The sequence below is a fragment of the Pinus tabuliformis genome, chromosome 6, assembly GCF_031772625.1.
Source record: "Pinus tabuliformis cultivar Carrire ecotype Pingquan chromosome 6, CPIR1, whole genome shotgun sequence".
Lineage (NCBI taxonomy): Eukaryota > Viridiplantae > Streptophyta > Pinopsida > Pinales > Pinaceae > Pinus > Pinus tabuliformis.
The window spans coordinates 1720760103-1720782207 of record NC_142292.1 but is presented as its reverse complement, the minus strand read 5'-3'; the positions used below and the strand labels follow the sequence as shown (position 1 = coordinate 1720782207).

The following is a 22105-nucleotide window of genomic DNA, read 5'->3' as shown; positions in this document are numbered from 1 at the left end:
GTGTAACCTCAGTGATAAGGGTTTGGTGCCACAGTGAGAAGGTATCGATGAGGTGGTCTTGGTCCCACCACAGAAATGAAGTCTCGGTGTTACGAGGACTCAGTACTATTACAGTGGTAAGATCTTGGTCTCAGTGGTATTGCAGTGATGATGTCTCGATGAAAACTCAGTGGCAAGTATTCGATGCAATCTCAGTAACAAGAATTCGGTGCTAACACAGTGACATAGATCTTGGTATGCAAACACAGTGAAAGGAGGATGACTTGATGGAGGTAGTCTCGAGTCTAAGTTGTAAGGGTCTTGGTCGTCTCATCTTGAATCTACTGAAGGAAGAATTTTCACTGGGTTTTCCCCTAGAGTGGGGTTTTTCCCTGGCAGCGTGCCTACATCTTGTGTTCTCTTTTATTTGTTGCTTGGCATTAGTCTTGATGATAAGAAAAGATAATTCAAAAGATCAAACAATAATAATGAAAAACATCACAAAATAATGTCATAATAAGAGAAATCGTTTAACTGCCACTCCTTGGATTTCTCAACAAGAAGGACTGGAATCTGTGAAGGCAAGCACTGTTATTGGTAACACACCTTTGGAGTCTCTCAGCCAGCATATAGGCAGCACATCCCTCCACACAGTCAGCTCCAACAGGCCGAGATTCTTGAGCCAGCACAGCATATATTTTGGGCTAGTTAATTTCTTCAGCGAGAATTTCAGGGAGCCCTCTGTGTGCTGTTTCTGAGTGTGTTATAGCTTTTGGACTTTGTGGGAGGACAACTATCTAATAGTCTGAGTGAGAGGCAAGCTTACAGACTAAGATACTAAGTGTAAAGGAGTCTGTTCAGCAATTTAAATAACACTGTACAGTGAGTTGATAGGAGGTTGAATTCTTCACTGGGAGTGAGGACTGTGAGAAGAAAGTATCAGCCCAAAATCACAGTGAAAGGAACCTCTGAAAAGGGAAGAGATAAGTTAAACTTTCCTTGTATTTTTGTTGTAAAAAATTCTCTAAACAAGAAGCAAATAAACTCCTCCTTAGAAGACTGGTTTTCCCCAAGAGGCTGTGGGGTTTTTCCAGGGTCAATTTGACCAAAAACCATTGTGTCTAATTACGTGTGTGCATGTAATTTGTCCTTTGTATTAGCTGTGCTAATTAAATGGTAGAATAGTCCTAATGTTTTATGTAAATTCAATTATCAGTCTCATGTTTCATGATGGGTTTGGGCATTAAACCATGCTAAAGCATAAAACTGGGTTGGGCTACAAGTTAGACACAAATTTCTATAGTTTCAAAATAGGTGGTCGCGGGAGGCGGGAGGGGGGGGAAGTGAAGGTGGGGTCTGCATTTGATCCTGGCCGTTCATCTCTTGGCACATGCGCTGGTGGTTTTTGGAATACCTCTCAATGTAGACCCCCCCCCCCCCACCTCTGTTAAACTCTGATAGGGTGGGGCCACTATATTCCATTGATCTTGCTAGTCAATAGTTTTGAACCGTCTATCACTTCACCAGACTGTAATTTATCAACATGCTTATCAATGAAAACTTGCGGAACTTGCGGACGAGTTGTATTGTCAACCATCGTTGCACTCAAGAGGAATACTGACATTTCTTTCAACCTTTAGAGCGACCTTATCCTTGATTTCTTCCACTGTTTCCAATTTTTTTTAGCATCATGAACTTGTGGAGTGTTATTGTCTATACAGGCAATTTAAACCTGGGTGGACAGTTTTACTTTAAAAGAGAGAAAGATGATGCTCTCCTTATTGAAGGAAATGAAAGTTTTTCTGATATTAGATGAATTGCAGAGTCCATTCCTTCTAACATCATGGGTGTTAGCAGACATATTTGGTACCTCAAGCATGGCACAAATCAGGTGTACCGCTTTAAACAATTCCAAATTTATATGCATGTGATAAGGCATTTGACGCCTCTCAAGTTTTTTCTGCTCTGGAGTTTTATCATGATATCGACTTTGCTGTAAGCCTTGAGCCAGCAATTCCTTAACCCTGCCATTTCTAAGGGGCTCCGGAAGTGAAACTAACTTTTAACCAATCATTCAAGCTTCAGAGCGTGTCTGAGGTGATATTATTACAACAGAAAAAGACTTATTTCATAGCTACAAATACTGCCTGCGCTGAACTAACCAGTTGATTTTCGCTAAGTCAATAATTTTTAAAATACTCTCAAATTTGGAGTGACTTTCCAGATAACGGTTGTAGAGATCTACAATTTAAGGATGGACCACTTGTGCATTTTCATATTTTCATTGATTCATCTTCCAGGCTGAGAAATGCATTACATATCAATTATAGAGGATGCATGCTATTATTGGCTTTTAAACGCTACTAATTTCACAATCCAAAACTTGGCAGGTCTCAAAATACAAATCTACTTGGTCTCACTTTGTCTGCTCAAGACCTTTCCGGTCAAGCCCCAACTCTTTCATATGTTATAAAAGAGGCATTATGAACTGATAAAAGGCTCTCAAATAATCATCTTTTGCCTTTAGGCATATGGTTCAAGCGATGAGACTCATATAGATGTTAGCATTGGCTATTTGACCAATTGGCCCACCTCTCATTTCTCAACTTTCCATTTGCTTGGGCAAGATCAACACATCCCAATCAAATATCCAGAATTACCGTGCCTGGAAAGCAATTGTTTTATTGACTTCAAAGGAAAGTAAACTTGGAATAGCTGAAATCAAATGGAATTGAATCCAGGCGATCAATGACTTTCACTGTTTTTGTATCATTCTTAAACTTGCAATGAGAATCCTGAACAGCTCGCCACATCGCCATGGGCTCCCAGTTCAAGACCTGATGAACCATCCAATGCATTCTGAACTATGACTGACTCATTTCATTATTGTAAGATCCAACATAGATCAATCCAAGAGATATAGCAGTAACAACGATCACATCTATTGGAACCTGCAAGTCAATTAGAAGAGGAGAAAGAAGCAAACCCAGCATTTACAGGTGCAAACCTGGCTGTCATTTGCAAACGCTAAGTGTATACCCTTTAGAAGAACCATCAAAACATCTCAAACCATTCACAATTTTTTGAATCTGCCCATGTGAAAGTCAATTGGGACCATTCTGTAAAAAATACGTCGTAGATTCTTAAAATTTGCCTCCAGTTATCCAGAAAGTGCACCTGAAATTTGCTGTCTGGAGATCCCTGCGAAAATTGAACAGAGGTATACTTTGACAACCAAAATCCTGGTTGTAACTTGCACCAATGTTTTTAATTTGTGTATCTTGTTTATATTCATATGTTGAGAACATGGACTATCATTGCAATTCAAACTTGATACATCATTCCTTGCATCTGAAGATCTATGAAAATCATGCTCGTTTGGGAATGATAATTTCCATTTTTTGAACTGTTAATGATTCTACTCCATTGGAAATTGCTTTCTCGTCTTTTCCTGCAAGAACAACCAATTGATTAGGCTCACCATTTTCAACGTACTTTGGACAGGAACATTGCTGATATTTGTTAGCTTTTTTGCATATGTAGAATTTTCAGAGCCTCGTATTAGAGAGCTTGTGTGTTCCACTTCATTTTTTTTTAATCTTTTCACTTATCTCTTTAGAAACGTTCTTGTTCCTGGAAAAATACTCCAAAGAATTAGGAACCCATCAAGGAATCTAAAGTTTTGATTTCTTGTGCTTTAAACCTAACTCATCATTCGCTTTAGTAACTAGCATTAGGGCTGTTCTTTCCACTACTCTCTGCCTCGTCTTTGCAGATTCTACATTCTTGTTTCTGTCAATTATATTAATGGTTTTCTCAATGTTTTTTAGAATTTGCTAAACAACAAAGGATTTCACTTTTCTTCTCTTCCAAATCTAGTACTTCGGATTTGTCATTTTCTGGTTCCATTAGAACAATACTTTTGGTTCTTCTAGGTTTCCTTATTGCAATCTGTGACTAAGTTATCTTTCCTTTTTGTCATTTTCAGATGCAGAGCCGACAACATCAACTAGAATACCCTCTATTATTTATGTGCCATGTAGCATATTTTCCTTTTGTTTCTCCTCGATATCAACATTGGAAGTGGGCATTAACACCAAGCATTGACAATCAAAATTACCATCATAGGCCTGCATAGAAGCATTTGGATCCCTCATATAGTCTTTCTTAAATATGTTGTCGGCAAAAGTGATATGCCCCCTAAACAGGCTATACCAAATTTGAAGAATTGCTTACTAAGGCTTGGCCTACTAAGTATGCCAAACTGAACTAGTGAATTTACTTGGAACAATATTTCAAAAGACAACTTCAGACCTTCGAGAGGACTTATGATTAGCGACACTTTAAAAGGGGAAAATGAAGAATGAGATACCATGATGGGCCTGTTTTCAAGTTCTTTGAAGGGAGCAAGATTTTGTTACAATAGAGCGAAATTTTGGGGATTTGAGAGCCTAAACATCAAGAGATAGGTCTAGGCTACCTAACCTATCAATTTGGTGGTCTTCCACTCAAATTCCATCCATAAAATCTCTTGCCCTAGGTGTTGCTCTAAGACGGAAACCCTAGTTTCTTTTCCCCTCAACTTGAGGACTTTTTTGAGGGTTTCATGAGCTTTGGCCTTGACCTTGTGAATACCTATCACCATAGGTTTTGAGCCCTTTTTTCTAGGGCTTTTCTTTGAGAGTGTTTTGATTATTTGAAGCCTTGTACCTTTCGCGTGTCCCTCTTTGAATGAGCTTTAGTAGGGTCAATTTGTACCTTATCATTAGCATATCCAATTTAAGTGATTCCTAATGAAGGGGGAGACATGAGGGGGGGTCAATGTGATATTAGATCTCTATCCTTTAACAAGAGAAGGTGAGATCTAATCTCAATCCTCGATGTTAGGGATAGGCCTTCTCATCCTTATGGAGACTAAAACGGGGGAAAAGGCAAATGGAGGCTCATTATTTTTCATATGTAGATTTGCAAAAGAAAAGAGAGGAGAAGTTGAAGGAGAAGGCTGAGATAACACACATTTTTATCAAGGATAGAGCATACAACAACCCAAATTTCTAGGCTAAAAGTGTGGCACACAAGCAAGAAAGTACAAGAGGTACAACTGTCTACTCCAACACACTAGTGGTAGCTTCTAGTGTTTTAATTGCATTTATATTCAAGTTTAATCTCAACAATGAATAATGGGGTTTGGGCATTAAACTTGATGGGCAAAACAAATTAAAATTGGGTGGGGCTACATAACACAAATTTTCTACATGGTATAAGAGCACCAAGTGAACCTGCAACTGATAAAGTGTAACCAACAAGCATAAACCAACTTATATACCTAGAGATTTGTGGTTGAGAGGGAGAGGGTTTGTTCATTTTCAGTGTTGAGAAGTTGTGTTGGTTGAGAGGGTTAGATGGCTACTGGTTTTGGGGTGGAGGATAGGTTGAGTGGGGTTGAAAATTTTGGCCCATGGAAGGAGAGGATAGTTTTGATGCTTGAGGAGTTTGAGTTGTGGGATATTGTTGAGAGTGCAATACAATGATCTACTGATCGTATTTAGTTGGCAAAATTCAACAAGCACAATGTGAAGGCTAAGGGGATCTTTCTTGATGCAATTAAAGACCACCTTAGACCTCATGTATCAGAGAAGAAGTTTGCATATGAGATGTGGGATTCCCTGATAGAACTTTACCAGAGCGCCAATGAGAACAAGAATATGGTGTTATGTGAGAAACTAAGGAACACCAAGATAATTAGGATTGATACAGTGAATTCATACCTTACGCAGTTCACGCGGGTGAGAATGAGTTGGTTGTAGTGGGAGAGGCTATCCCTGATGACTAGTTGGTCAGGACAACATTGAGTGGTTTTCCCAAGAAGTGGGATGGATTCATTGATGGCATTATGGCTAGAGAGCATCTTCCTGATTGGAGGAGGATGTGGGATGATTTCATCCAAGAGGAGACTAGGAGGAGTGCTAAGAGTGGCAGGCTTCATGGGGACCATTCCCAGGCATTGGAGGGCATGTACCCCACAGTCCCGCGCTCCTCGGAGCTTGGGAGCTGGTTGGAAATGCTCCAAAACCGCTGAGAGCTTCAACTGGTACTTTGGAGCTTTTCGGGAGCTTAACTACCACAAATTTTGACGTTTCAGGTACTTATTTTGAGCAGATTTTCATATTTTAGGTAGTTATTTTGAGCAGGGAAGGTACTATTTGTTTATTTTCTAAGTGATACATTCCAGGTCAGGGGGATGGACTGCATGAGCTTTGTAAAGCGACAAAGACGTGGAGATGTACCAAAGGTTTCAACAAATATAGACAGTTGCCCCTTATTCCTTGGTTGCAAATCTTGAAGTTCAACAATTGCAAATAAGTCTACTCTCTTGAATTTATCGTGAGACTGTAATGATAATATTCAACGAATTACAATGGTCAGAAAGAGAAAGAGTAGTGTGTTAGTCAATTTCATTTTATAAATTTCCAAACTTGAATATAAAGTTGCATGAAATCACATAATAATCGAGTAATAACAACATTTTTTTCCAGTTTGGTAGTTTCACATGTTTCTTTGTTGGGAAGGAATTTGATCGGCAAATATTTTGATTTTTTGGCAGTGTTTCAAAGTTCAATCTTTTACATATTTCATTTGAAGATGGAATCTGTAGGATGGGATTTGATTGGCAAGTTTTGGATGGAAATAAATAAGTTACTTTGTTTTTATTTTTAATATATATTAAATTTTAATATATTATATTATTGTCGCTTCCAACTTGACATTTCCTGTAAATTTGGGTAAAGCTTCTAGCCATGCCGAATACTTTCGTACCCGAAGTACCCATGTACTGGAAACTCGTGCAACATAGCAGAGCAGTTGTATCCTCATTCTGGATTGCGTACAAGTGTTGGAGCTTCATGGGACCACATTGGGTAGTGTATAGCATTAATATGGAGTGAAATCCATCGTGGCTCTCCTTCTCTGTGATGTGTGAGGTCTGAACCATATTTAAGAGACATTACACATGAATGTTACTAGGTGCCACAGTTCTAATCTTTGAAAAACTCGATGTCCAATAATGGTATATTTCCAGAATGTGTTTCACTGTTATATGAATTGAAATCTTGGTGAGATTTGTTTATATCCAAGCTGCCAAGATTCATGAATTTTTGAGTTAATATATTGCAATTTCTGTGGCTATAAGGGCATTTTCCTTGTTGTTTGGTGATCATTGTGCATGCCATCTGAATTAAATTTGTGAAAAAAATAGCTACAACAGAGTGTTATTAAACTATTCTAAAATATATTCATAGAGAAAACCATACCATTCTAAGAAAAATATAGAAATATCTATGATCTTCTAAGAGGGAATCATACAACGATTGACTCCTACTTGCAGCACATGGGTTTCAAGAAGAGTGATTCAGATCCAAACTATATTACATTGTGGTTGGCGAGAATACACTCATTCTTGTACTGTATGTTGATGATTTATTCATTACAAGAGAGGAGAGACTCATTGAGCACTGCAAGAGAGATCTTGCTTCAGAGTTTGAGATGACTGATATAGGACTGATGCACTATTTTTTGGGGTTTGGAGGTTTGGCAAGAGGATGGGCATATCATCTTGGGCCAGGGCAGGTATGCAGGGGACATATTGAGGAGTTTTTCATATGGAGGACTTTGGCCTATGGCCACACTAATGATTACCAACTGGAAGAAGCTTCATGCTTCTTATTCTGAGTTTGTAGACCCCACTTTATATCACCAGTTGATCGGCCATTGATGTATCTGGTCAACATTAGATTAGATATCTGTTTCGCAGTCAACACATTGAGTTAGTTTATGATGGAGCCTAAGAGGGTGCATTGGGTCTTCATAATTGTATTTGAGTCATGATGTAGTGTATTTGTCAAAAGAAACAAAAATAATTTTTATTATTAAAGAAATTGACTTATTAAAGCATGGGTTTTATGCTTGGGTCTATTGTTTTTAGGTCAAAGTCTCCATTGAAGACTTGTAGGGCTTATGTCAAGTGTCCTTGTCCATGTCATAATGTAAAAGATCCTTCTTGGGCTTTATTTACCAAGAAATATATTTATTTTATTGTAAAATAGGTCAATTAGGCCTCTCCACCAAGTCGACCTCAACAAGGGAATTAATTCGACCTCACAAACTCACTATATATTGGAGCAACTCGACTCATTTGGAAGCACATCTGTCACGAGTTCGAATTGCAGTAGTTGGAAGCATAAAAAGTGCGAAGTTCAAAAATGAAGGTGAAATCGAAGTTTTGGGTGTCTCTCTCTCATGTGCAACAAAATTCTGAAGCTGCATCGAAGTTGTGAAGCTGCATTGAAGTTGTGAAGCTGCATCAAGGTTGAAGCTGTGAAGCTGCATCAAGGTCGAAGCTGTGAAGCTGCTAGGCTAAAGCTATTGAAGTTGTTAGATAGAAACTGTAGTCCTAAAGTTGGGTCAAGGTTCTAAAGCCGGGGGTCAAAATTCTGGGTTGCATTTGAGAAGTTGACACTTGGTAACTTTGTAAGAGTCATCTATCAAAAGGAAGCATTGACTTGGTGGAGGAGGAAGGTCTTTTGGTCTAGGGTCTTGGTTTCTCTCAATTTGAATCAATTGAAGGAAGAGTTTTGATTGGGCTTTCCTCTATAAAGGGGTTTTAGCCCTGGCTGAGTGGCTACATCCTGTGTCCTTGATCTTTACGTTTTTACTTTGATGATTACTTGATGAGAAGAACATAAAGATGTTAATAAGAACATAAGAATATCACAAGTAATTATCAATATAAGAAAATATTTCTGCCTTTACGACTTTCTAGCACTGGGCACAATGGATTATGGGTTGGACTATGTCCAATGGATTGTGGGATGGAGTCAGGTTGACAGGTTGTACAAACTTAGTTTGGGTAGGTAGTGCTAGTGATAGGAAGAGTACATTTGGATGTTGTTTCATGTTGGGTTCGGCAATGGTGTCGTGGTTGAAGAGGAAGCATAGATCAATGGTACTGAGTGCCGTGGAGGCTGAGTACACTGCAGCTAGTTAAGCTAGTTGTGAGGCCATTTGGCGTTGCAAGATGTTAGATGGCTTATTTGATCAACAACAAAGACCAACTACGATTTACTGTGATAATTAGAGTTGTATTAAACAAACAGAGAATCCAATATTTCGTGACAGGTCAAAGCATATTGAGATCAAATACCACATCATTTGGGATTGCCTTTAGAGAGGGGTATTAAAGCTAGAGTACATATCCACAGATGAACAAGTTGCTGACATTCTCACCAAGTCCTTGCCAAGGGGTAAGTATGTCTACTTCAGGGATAAGATGGGAGTGGTGAGAAACACCTTCCTTGGTAAAGGGAGCGTTGAAAGAGTTACCAAGGAGGTGTTTCCTAGTGCTTTTTGCCTAATCCTAGGAAAACAAGTGAACCCACCTTTTTAGTCTAACTTTATGAGATCTTTAAAGTCATGTGACATTTTAGTCACTTTATGAAGTAAGAAATAATTTTGTACTTTTATAATATTAAATTGACTCTATGTTTTTAAGTGAGTTTATGAGGCAAAAAATACATGGTACAACAAGTTATTAAAGTGATTAGAGGGGGTCATGAATGAAGGGGGAGACATGAGGGGGGTCAATGTGAGATTAGCTCTCCACCCTTGATCAAGAGAAGATGCGATCTAATCGAAGCCCTTGATCTTAGGGATAGGTCTTCTCATCCTTATGGAGACAAAAAAGGGGGAAAAGAGCAAATGGGGGCTCATTATACTTCTTGTGTAGTTTTGAAATTTGGAAAAGAGAAGAGGAGGAGAGGGGAAGCTGAAGGAGAAGGCTGAGATAACACACATTTGCAGCAAGAGAGATGTTAAAATTGGCAACTAGGGTCAAATTTCACCTTGGGACAACTCATTTGATGGAGATGATGATTGCATTAAATTCCTCTTTTCGAGAGGACGAAGATTGATATAAAGATCATCCAATTTGGACAAGCAGAAATGTGTTTTTGAATTTATGCCCACACATGGGCAAAATGTTCAGGTCAACCACATCATCATGTAGGCTCATGGAGCCCAATGGACATGACTCTTCACCGTTAACGACTTGTATAAATACAAGTGACTTCTCACCTCATTTGGCATCATCACCACTCACATTCTTCTCTCTCCTCCTCTCGTTAGTTCGTACAATGTTGGGCATTCTCTCTCTCACACGTGTGGCACAAGGAAGAAGAGTTTCTAGATTGAATTGCAGGGCCGAAAATTTCAGGGGCAAACCAAGTTTGACCAACGTTGATCAAGGACTATTTGACTTGTTTTGACTGCGATTTTTGGGGGTTATTTCTATTTCTCTAGGCCACATTTCTGGGCACAAAAATCGAGAAGATTTGGGTAGTTTGACCAGTGCTGACTTCAGGGTTGATTGCAACTTTGACTGCAAAAAAAATTACAGCATATTTTCTCTCCTTTGACCAAATTTGACTTGATTGTTTTGCGCTCATATTGATCAAGAAGGAAGGCCAAATTTGACTAAGGTTGTTTGAGCTCAACAAGGCAAGTTTGACAATTGCATTGACCATCTTAAACTTTCTGGTTAGGGTTGAAGTTTGATTGCAGTTGACTGCAGAATTATCAGGTTTGTTTTGACTTTGGTTTGGCAAGATAATTTCTACTTTTGTACTCTCTTTCTCTGTTGAACATTTGATATAATAATAAGAAGATTTGATCAAAGGGTTTTCCCCACATTGGTGTTTTCCCCTGGCATCCGCCAAATCTGGTGTCCTCTTGTCTTGGCTTGTCTCTGCATTTTGTTTCATGTTCTATCTACTTTTACTGTCAATGTGATTGCTATTGGAAAACTAAATTGAAATTGTCATTGGGTTGCTAAAGGAACATTGAAGTAATTGTGCTAAGCATAGAACATACCATTGTTAACTAAAATTAACATGGTATTAGAGCTCAGGTGAAGACAAAGCCCAAGCAAGAGAGAGAAAAACAATCACTAAGAGAGATTTGTTGAACAAGACTATTGGACTAATGGCTACTACATCTTACTTCAAATCTGAGGATAAGCTCAAGGACACATTTGACTATCATGCATGGAAGATGACTTTGGAAGAGCATGATGCCATGGACCATGTGAAGGGAAGAGTGGTGGAGCCTCCTTTAAATGCACCTGCTGCTGCAAAGACTAAATACAGGAAAGGTGAGGTCAAAGCTAAGAAACTTGTCATAGACTCCATTCAAAAGCATTTGGTTGCCTATATTTCTGGTTTGGGAACATCTAAGGAGATGTATGATAAGCTGGTTGGGATGTTCAAAGTAAACAATGCAAATCAAATACTCTTTCTCAAGAGCAAGTTGAAGGACATCAAGATGGATAAAGGAGAGTCTATCCAATCCTACTTCATGAGGATCACACAAATCAAGAATGACGTTCTATTTATTGGAGGAGTTATTGCTGCCAGGGAGCTCACTCTCATTGCACTTGGAGGTCTTCCAAGATCATAGGATGTGTTTAACACAACTATTATCAACAATGATAGGCTTCCTAGTTTCGATGAATTATTGACTAGATGCACTCAAGAAGAGACAATGATGATGGAGAGAGACAAGCCCTCAAATGGAAATGAACCCACTGCCTTCTCTACTCATGCTAATAGGAAGAATAATGTTGGTCCAAGAAGACAAGGTCAAGGATTCAAAGAAGGAAGAAAAGGAAGATGCTACAATTGCAACAGGTTTGACCACTATGCTAGAGAGGTGTCCTCACAAGAAGGATACTCGAAGGGATGATGACAACAACAATCGCAACAATTTCAAAGGCAATGGCAATCAAAGGAAAAACAGGTCTAACAATAAAGGAAAGAGGAATACTTTTGCTACTCAATATGGAAACGGTCGACCTACCAAAAGGACGAGAAATTTAAGGTATGAAGAAATTAATGTTGTAGAAAAACAAAAGGAATTTTATCTTATTTCTGCTCTATCTATTGCCTCTCCTCCGGATACTTTGGATCATTGGTTGATTGATAGTGGAGCCTCAAGATACTTCACTTGGTACAAGGAGGCCCTCTCAAATTTGGTTGAAAAGAACGCTGATTTGGAGATCATACTTGGAGACAATGCCACCCATCCCGTGAAAGGGTAGGTACTGTCACTCTTCACTTAAATCAAGGTCAAACCATTCATCTACAAGAAGCATTGGATGTGCCCGATTTGAAGAAGATCCTGGTGTCTATTTTTGCAATGGAAGATAAAGGCTTCAAGGTAGAATTCATTGATGGAAAGGTACATATCTGGCAAATAAACACTAAAGATGCATTTACTCTTGGATTTAGGGTTGAAGGTCTCTATCAAGTTGGAGGAAGTCCCTTAGGAGCCTTAACTTGCGATACTTCTCTTCAATCTGAATTATGGTACTAGAGATTTTCTCACCTTCATTACAAAGCCTTACCTGGGGTAAGGAAGATGGTTACAAGTATGCCCGAGTTCAACATGAATAATGAAGGAGTTTGTTAGGGTTGTGCAACTGGGAAACTTACAAGGGGACCATTGCCTTCAAGTGAAAGCCAAACTACTGATATTCTTCAATTGGTCCATTCTGACCTATCTGGTGTGTTTCCCGTAACATCATTGGGAGGACATTTATACTATTCAATTTTTGTGGATGACTTCTCTCACAAAACATGGATCTATTTCTTGAAGAAGAACGATGAAGTGCTCAAATGGTTTCGTTCTTTCAAAGCCTTGGTGGAAAATAAAACAAGGAAGTCGATCAAAATATTAAGGACCGATGATGGAACTAGATATCAGTCAAATGAATTCAATGAATTTTGTAGAGAGACTGGCATTAAGAGGGAGACAACCGTTCCATACGCTCCTGAGCAAAATGGGGTTGCTGAAAGAAAGAATTGAACAATCATGGAAGTCACCCGTGCCATGCTACATGATCCAGGTCTACCGAAGTTATTATGGGGAGAAGCTGCAAACACTACCGTATATTTTGTTGGTTTATTCTTCATTAGAGTTATATTCTTGATCCTTCGTGTTTTCTTAAGTATTTTGTTCGTTCTTAACTCCTTTTAGTATTTTTGTTATTTGTTTTACTTGTGTATATTTTTGTTTTGTTTTATTTATTTTCCATTATTTATTTTTATTTGTTATATGATATTGTCTCGATTAGGGTCTTGACTCTTTTTTATAAATTTTGACTTCCCTCCTTGTTTGGAGTTTGACTTTGATTTTCTTGTTAGTTATATTTTTTGATTATTTCCCATTAATAGAATTTTTTAATAATATTTGATTTTAATAAATTAATTTAAACATTATTTTTCAAAAACTAGTCGTTTAATATAGCCGTTACTTAATAATATTTGTTTTTAATAAATTAATATCATAATTTAAATATTATTGACTTTGACCTTTTGATTCTTGTTAGTTATATTTTTCGATTATTTCCCATTAATAGAATTTTTAATAATATTTGATTTTAATAGATTAATTTTAATATTATTTTTCAAAAACTAGTCATTTAATATAGCCGTTACTTAATAATGTTCGTTAATATCATAATTTAAATATTATTTTTCAAAAATAGTTGTTATTTGAAATTTTAGTCTCTACATTGCTCTCTATTTAAGTCGTTGCCATGGTCTGCCTCTTCATCTGGCCCTGATGATGAACCACACTGGTTGGTTCGAACTCAGCGACCAAAAAATTATGTTATGTGATTTCTACCAGAAGACTTTTGTAACTATCGTATATGTTCAAAATAGGAGTCTGCATCAAGCATTGGATTTCAAGACACCTGAAGAAGTTTTCATTGGTAAGAAACCTGATGTTTCTCATTTTAGAATATTTGGTTGTCTCGTATATTTTCATGTACCTAAAGAGAAAAGAAACAAGTTAGAAGCATCTATAGGAAGTAAGGTACATTTGTGGGCTACAGTGAAAATTCAAAGGCATATAGAATCTATGTGCCTGGACAAAGAGATGTGGAAGTAAGTCATAATGTCACCTTCGATGAAGAGACTGCCCTTGGGAAGGCCAAAGATCTCCCCATTCCAAGGAAGGATAATGATGATGCTACAGAAAAGCAAGATGAACCTCCGACAGATGATCCTATGCCCGATGTTGAAGGCCCGATGGATCCCATTGATACACCTCCGGGTGATCCCTCTACCTCAAGAAAAAGACCTTTGTGGCTCAAAGATACTCTCGAAGATGCTAAAAGACATATTGCTCCAGAATGGACATTCCGTGAAAGCAAGAAGCCGAACAGGTATCAAGGGTACTTAGTTGCTATGAGTACTATTGTTCAATCTAAGCCATGTACGTTCGAAGAAGTTGTAAAGCACCAAGTCTACAAGGATGCGATGAATGAGGAATATGAATCTATCATGAAAAATGATGTCTGGGATTTGGTGCCTAGACCGAAGGACAACTCCCTAGTCACCTCAAAATGGCTATACAAAATTAAACATGGAGTTGATGGGAGAGCTGAAAAATATAAGGCTGGGTTTGTTGTTCGAGGCTTCTCTCAAAAGGAAGGAGTGGACTATGACGAGATATTTGTACTAGTTGCTCGATATACCACTATTTGATTAATTATTGCTCTCGCTGACTCTCAAGGATGGGGCCTATATCAAATGGACGTCAAGACTGCTTTCTTGCATGGCTTGCTTAAGGAGGAAGTCTACTTGGAACAACCTTAGGGGTTCGAAGTACAAGATCAAAGGACACACGTATGCAGGTTAAAGAAGGCCTTCATGGGTTGAAGCAAGCCCCTAGGGCTTGGTATGAAATGATTGATAACTATCTTATGAAACTGGGATTTACAAGGTGCGATGCTGATCCTAACCTATTCTTCAAGGTTGAAAAGGGCACGCCTCTCATTTTGGTCCTTTATGTAGATGATCTCTTTCTGATAGGTGTATACCCTCTCATTTATCAATATAAAAGGGAGTTGGCTTCTGAGTTCGAGATGAAGGACCTAGGTCTGATGCACTACTTCCTAGGCGTAGAGGTTTGGCGAAAGCCAAGTGACATTTTCCTTTCTCAAGGAAAATGCATTGTGAAGCTGCTCGAGAGATGTGGTATGGTGGATTGCAAGTCTGTGTCTACTTTGATGGAACTCAACTTCAAGAAACTATGTAGAAGTGCTGCTGGGCCTGAATTGGCAAACCTTTCGAGTATCAACAACTTGTGGGGGCCCTGATGTTCTTGGTAAGCTCCCAACTGGATATATGCTTCCCTGTGAATACTTTATGTCAATTTATGGTCGAGCCTCATCACATACATTGGATTGCTGCTAAGAATCTCTTGAGATATCTCCGTGGTACAATCAGCTATGGACTAAGATACACAATCGAGAATTTGAGGCTACATGGATATGCTGATGTTGATTGGGCTGGCAGTGTGGTAGATCATAAGAGCATGTCTAGATGTTGCTTCTCATTGGGGTCTACTTCAATTTCTTGGATGAGCAGGAAACAAAAATCGGTTGCTCTAAGCATCGCTGAGGCCGAAATTCGAATATATTGCTGCTAGTATGGCCCATTATGAAGAGGTTTGGTTGAGGAAGCTCTTTAGTGAGCTATTTGAGCATGTATTGGATACTACCGCGATATACTGCGCCATCCAGAGTGGGATTCACCTTTCAGAGAATCATGTGTTTCGCGACTGCGCCAAGAACATTGATATCAGGTACCACTTTATCCAAGATATGGTACAACAGGGAGCAATAAGGCTCCAACTTGAGTAGGTCACATACATCATCACAAAGCCCTGAGGGAAGGTCAAATCTTTAGCCTTCTGAGAGAGACTTGGAGTCGTGGAAAGACCCTCCCATGAGGGTCCGGCTTGAGCTGGACATTGAGCTTTGGGAGCTCTTGGAGGCTTGGGGTACTTCTTGGAGCTTTAAGCGACCATAGGGTGAGTGATTCACCTTCCCTTGTGATACCCCGTGATGGTTGACATGTGTGTAGGGTGAGTGGTTCACCTTCCCCTACTATTGACATATGCATAGGATGAGTGGTTCACCTTCTCCTATGGCGTATGAGCAGGATGAGTGGTTCAACTTATCTTGCTGATACCCCAACATACATCCTACCCATGTAGCACGAGACTCATGGGAAGTACCTCTCATCTAGCCAATGAGTTGGGAAAAGTGGATAGGGACCATAGCACTACCGATGGACGCATTGTGTAGTGTTGTACTCCCTATGTCTAGGATGAATGGTGTCCCACAACTACTTGATCTAGGATCAAGACTGACTTTTGTCAATGGAGAGTGGTAAGGTCTTGTGACTCACTCTCGATTGATTCTTCTTCATTATTCATATCAGTGTTTAGCTGAGAAAAGACGAGATGAGATACATAGATGGTTCATGATGACAGGATGGCATGATCATCAATGATGATGGATGGATTGGCAGGTGGAATTCTCCCTAGTTGAGAGGGAGTGTTAAAATTGGCAACTAGGGCCAAATTCCACCTTGAGACAACTCATTTGATGGAGATGATGATTGCATTAAATTCCTCTTTTCGAGAGGACCAAGATTGATATAAAGATCATCCAATTTGGACAAGCAGAAGTGTGTCTTTGAATTTATGCCCACACATGGGCAAATTGTTCAGGTTGGCCACATCATCATGTAGGCTTATGGAGCCCAATGGACATGACTCTTCACCCTCAATGACTTGTATAAATACAAGTGACTTCTCACCTCATTTGGGATCATCATCACTCGCACATTCTTCTCCCTCCTTCTTTCATTGGTTCGTAAAACATTGGGCATTCTCTCTCTCTCACACGTGTGGCACAAGGAGGACGAGTTTCTGGACTGAATTGCAGGGCCAAAAATTTCAGGAGCAGACCAAGTTTGACCAGCATTGACTAGGGACTCTTTGACTTGTTTGTACTGCGATTTTTGGAGGATTTTTTGTTTTTCTAGGCCACATTTCTGGGCGCAAAAATCAAGAAGATATGGGCAGTTTGACCAGTGCTGACTTCAGGGTTGACTGCAACTTTGACCACAGAAAAATTACAGCAGATTTTCTCTCCTTTGACAAAATTTGACTGGACTGTTTTCGGCTGATTTTGATCAACAAGGAAGGCTGAATTTGACTATGATTGACCGAGCTCAAGGAGGCAAGTTTGACAGGGGTATTGACCATCTTTGAAATTTTTGTTAGGGCTGAAGTTTGACTGCAGAATTATCAGGGTTGTTTGGACTTTGATTTGGCATGTCAATTTCTACTTTTGTACTCTCTCTCTGTTGAACATTTGATATAATAATAAGAAGATTTGATCAAAAGGTTTTCCCTACATTGGGGTTTTTCCCTGGCATCCGCCAAATCTGGTGTCCTTTTGTCTTGGTTTGTCTTCTGCATTTTGTTTCATGTTCTATCTACTTTTACTGCCAATGCGATTAATAGTTAATGTTATTGCTATTGGAAAACTAATTTGAAATTGTCATTGGGCTGCTAAAGGAACATTGAAGTAATTGTGCTAAGCATAGAACATACCATTGTTAACTAAAGTTAATCAGAGAGCACACAACAGCCCGAATTTCTAGGCTGAAAGTGTGGCACACAAGCAAGAAAGTACAAGAGGTACAACTCTCTACTCCAGCACATTTTTTGAGGCAGGTACATGCACAGATGTTGAGGGAGTCAGGCCACATTTATTGTTGGTCTGACAGCATAAAATTCGAGGCAGAGAAGTTGGGTTTGACAGCATGAAATTGGAGGCAGAGAAGTTGGGTCTGACAACATGAAATTGGAGGCAGAGAAGTTAGACTGTGGCACAACTTTCATGGACCAGAAGTGCTGAACAATAGCCCCGGAATTCGAGGGTTAAAGGTTGGACAGTGGCACAGATTTCAAGGGCAGAGGTGCTGGACTTTGGCACAAATTTCTGGACAACATGATTTTCAAGGGTCCAAATTTCTGGGAGGGAGATAAGTACTCCTGTTGTGTAATTAATGCTGTAAATTTCTCTGAGAAAAAACAAATAAAAATTCTCTTCCTACTGGTTTTTCCTTCTGGGTTTTTCCAAGGTCTGATTGACCAAATATCAGTGTCTAAATTTTGTTCATGCTTGTGAAATTTATCAGCTGAATGTTAAAAAGTAGTGGTAGCTTCTAGTGTTTTAATTGCATTTATATTCAAGTTTAAAACTTTAATCTTAGCAACGAACAATGGGATTTGAGAATTAAACTTGATGGGCAAAACAAATTAAAACTGGGTGGGGCTACATGACACAAATTTTCTACACTTTGTTGGTTATTAATACAATTATCTTCTTATCTGAGATTGCTACTAAACACAACATGTCTAAAAATGAACATTACCAAAGATAGCGACATTTCAGCATTAATGTTGGCTTATGCTCAAAATCAGCATGCAAGCCTTGAAAATCTAACTGCTGAAGTATTTGTGTCATTAAATTTCTTGCATGTGACTTGAAATAGGCTCATTGACATTGTGAGCTCACAAGGGCCAATAATATGTCACTAACTCTGACATGTGAGCCATGTAACTTTCGATCCTAGAAAAAAGGAGAACTTGTAAAAATATCAGTTTCTCAGAAACTGATGAAACTGACTCTAGCAATTTCTGATCATTGTGAAAACCCGGGTGTACTTGTAAATGAAACCAGCATGATGGAATCTACTTGGATCTTAATCCTCTGGTTCCGCAGGCAATATGGGTGTTAACAGGTATATCTTAAGATTGGGGAAGTATCAGGATTTAGAACACCCTTTTTTATTTGTTTCAGTGGTTATTCTAGAAAAGCAGGTCATTATAAATTTATAACAAATCTCAGTGAGAAGAGGAGAAGCAAGCAGAATAACAGATGAGTCTACAACAACAGAGCTGGAATCGACTTGGATCTTAATTCTCTGGTTGCACAGGCAGTATGGGTGTTAGCAAGTATATCTTATGATTGGGTAAGGGTCTGCACACCCATTTTTTATTTGTTCCAGTGGTTATTCTAGAAAAGCAGATCATTTTAACAGATCTCAGTGGGAAGAGGAGAAGCAAACAGAATAACAGATGGTTAGAGCCATTATTCATTCATCTTCGGTGTCCAATCATTTTGTATTCCTATCCGGTTGTATGAGTCTACAACAATAGTTTGATGGTTTGATAAGTTAATAAGATCTTGAGTAGTGACTGTGGTCTATGCCCCCTCTAGTTCCTCGGGGTAGACTTCTCTTGCTTCTTGCCAGAACTATGCAGATTTCATCATTGATTAATAGAAACAAGTTCCCATAAATTATGAAATTGTTTTGGTGTTGATAATTCTATATTGACTTTCCTTGCTTATGGTCTTAGTGTTTTAAGGCTTTTAATTAGCAATATTTAATCTTGTATTACCTTGCTAGTTTTTTTATATATACTTTTCTCCATCACCCACTGAGTTTGGCACTGGTCATTCCTAAAAAATTTGAATTCCAAATTATCAGTTTTTCATAGGGATAACCCTTGAAACTAGTGAGATAAGATAAGACCATTTTATTCTAATGTCCAATGAATGACCACAAAATTAGGTCAATGGGACTAGATGATACATCTAGTGAGAGTACAATGTGGGAGTAGGACATCCTCATGAGCTTGAACATGTATAAAACCGTGTTAGTGGCCTGGTGAAAAACCCATAGGGAGGGAGAGCTAAACATGAGGTCCATGATGTATAGAATGCCCGAGTCTAATAATCAAAGGTGAGGGGGGCGACTGGGGTGTTGGCTTACTGTGTGAGTCCTCTGGAGCTATCTAGGAATCTGGCTGCATGATCGTGGGGGGAAGGAAGGAGTGAGGAGTACTCCTAACATTCGAGACCGAAATAAAAAGCTTTGGAGAAGTCTATGGCTACTCCGCTGCAACTTGGAGGGACTTTGTTGGTTGGGGGGGCGGGGCGCTCCGCTCTGGAATTTGGATCTGCCTAGAACTAATCCCTCTAGTGCTTTGGACATACATAGATTGATGTGCTATTCGATACCTCTGAACTGGTTTCGAGGAATATCAGTCGACCTCCTGTAGTGGGGGGCTGCGGGGGCGGGGAGACTCTATGTCTCACTACTCTACTATTTGAGGTACTCTGGAACTCAACTCGTTGCTTCTTGCTTAGATCACTCGGATCAACCTGAAAGTATGATGTGATCATCTGGGCCATCCCCACACGATGTGGCGTATGTAGGGCTAGAGATTTGTGTCTAAATATCTCTCTGATGAAGAAGGCCAAGCATCTTTGTTTGGATATTGGAAGAAGGCCGAGAGAGAGTCCCCTAAATCTCTATAGAGGCAATGGAAGCGTCCTTTGATCTCATAGTATAGGGGGCACCTAACAATGAGGTGCTGCTCTGTCTTTGGCTCTTGTAGGTGGCACATCTGGCTGATCCTATTAGATCGTGGTATGTGGTGGTCAATCTCCACTTGGAGTTGATGAGAACCAACTCAGACTTGCCATAAGGGGATACTGCGTGAGTGCATCCAATGTCTACGTGTGTATGGGGGGTGGACGATAATACCATCCTGCAACTCTAGGAAGTGCTCAAGGTATGACATCTTCGGGCCCAGGCTCATTGGGAGTGAAGTCCAAGTGACTTGAATGTACAATTTGTAGATATCCTCTCTGATGGACTGATTCAGTATCAGTCTAGGCGGTAAAAGATGGGTCAGAGCATCAAGGGAGTATCTGAAAGGGGGGAGGCAGTTTGGAGAGATGGCTAGTCAATGGAGAAGCGAAGATACATCTGAAAACCAACCACATGTTCGGCCTCCGGCAGCTTAAGCGAGGGCCTCAGACGAACAAAGTGCAAGGCAGGAGGGACATGAGTACTTCTTTTGAGTGGTCAGTCACCCTCCATGGAAACTTTTTCAAGGGACAACTTCGAGTGACAACAAACACAAAACATTGAGTTCTGTTTATATATTGTGTCTGATCTCTATGGCTGTTGATCACATTTACATATTGTAAAGGCTATGCATTGAATATGGGCTTTCGCAGTTGATTCCTGCATACTGCAAGTGATCTTTTTATTGCTCCTACCTTTTTTGTTATTTATTAGGTCATGTGCACACATGATGTTATCTCTTAATTAACTTTGTCTCATTGTCATTCTAGTAGGTTGTACTCTCGACATCAATGGTGTTTTCTATAGCGTTCTGTTGCACTTGGTACCACATTTGCCATGATCACAAACTTTGTTGTTTGATGGGGTTAGTTGGATTAAGTATGCAAGTGCTCCTTTGTGGCTATCCAATTTTTATTAGTGTGTATACATTATATGCAGTCTAGCATGTATACATAAATAGTTAGCATTTTAAATTCAGTTTAAAATAATTCAATGATTTGAAATTCTTAAATGTGTTCAAACTGGTGTGATGAATATCTCCAATTTCTCCCTATCTTTTTAATTTTCTTTTGAGTTGATCAGATTACCAGTATTTTTGAGTTATTCCAAGCTTTTCAGGTCCAAGTTTATGTTTACTGATATTTTCCCTGACATACCTTTGGCAATGTATACCCTTAAATGATATTTGCAACATTGGTTCAAAGTGACTTCAGTTTACATTGTTCAGCCAATTTTCCAATCTGTGAATTGGATGAAGTGATTGGAGATTGACCTATACTGTTAATTACTTTTATAAACAGGCAATCAATTTCGATCTTTGGGCACTTCATAATAGGCTGATGAAATGCTTGCTTTTTCTGTGAATATAATATCTTATGATGATGCCTGAGATGAGATAAGCCTTATACTAGCGACAACTGAAATATCTGCTGGCTGGTTATATGTAATTCCTCTATATGGGAGTGGAAGGCATTTGATGAAAAAGGAAGCACAATTTCCTGCAATTTGCGGAAACATCATATAGTAAAAAAAATCTTTAAAAAGTTTAATAATTAATTTGAATGCTGTAGCCACAGATTTATCAAGAGCTGGGACAAATAGCTAGAATACTAATGAATGGGAATGGAAAACATGTTTGGTACTTTTTATAATATTTAATGTGAAAAGAAAAATGCTGTTTTTTGACTTAAGATGCCATCACGAGGATATGGAAGCTTTATTATAAAGGCCAATCTTTTTTTTGCACTAATCTAATTTCAATC

The 22105-nt window shown here is 39.0% G+C and overlaps 1 protein-coding gene across 6 annotated transcripts in view; it reads left to right on the top strand.

Annotated features, from left to right (window-relative positions):
* NUP155 (nucleoporin 155) overlaps positions 1-22105 on the top strand; it is a 228102-nt gene that overhangs the window by 89257 nt on the left and 116740 nt on the right. The window lies entirely within an intron of this gene.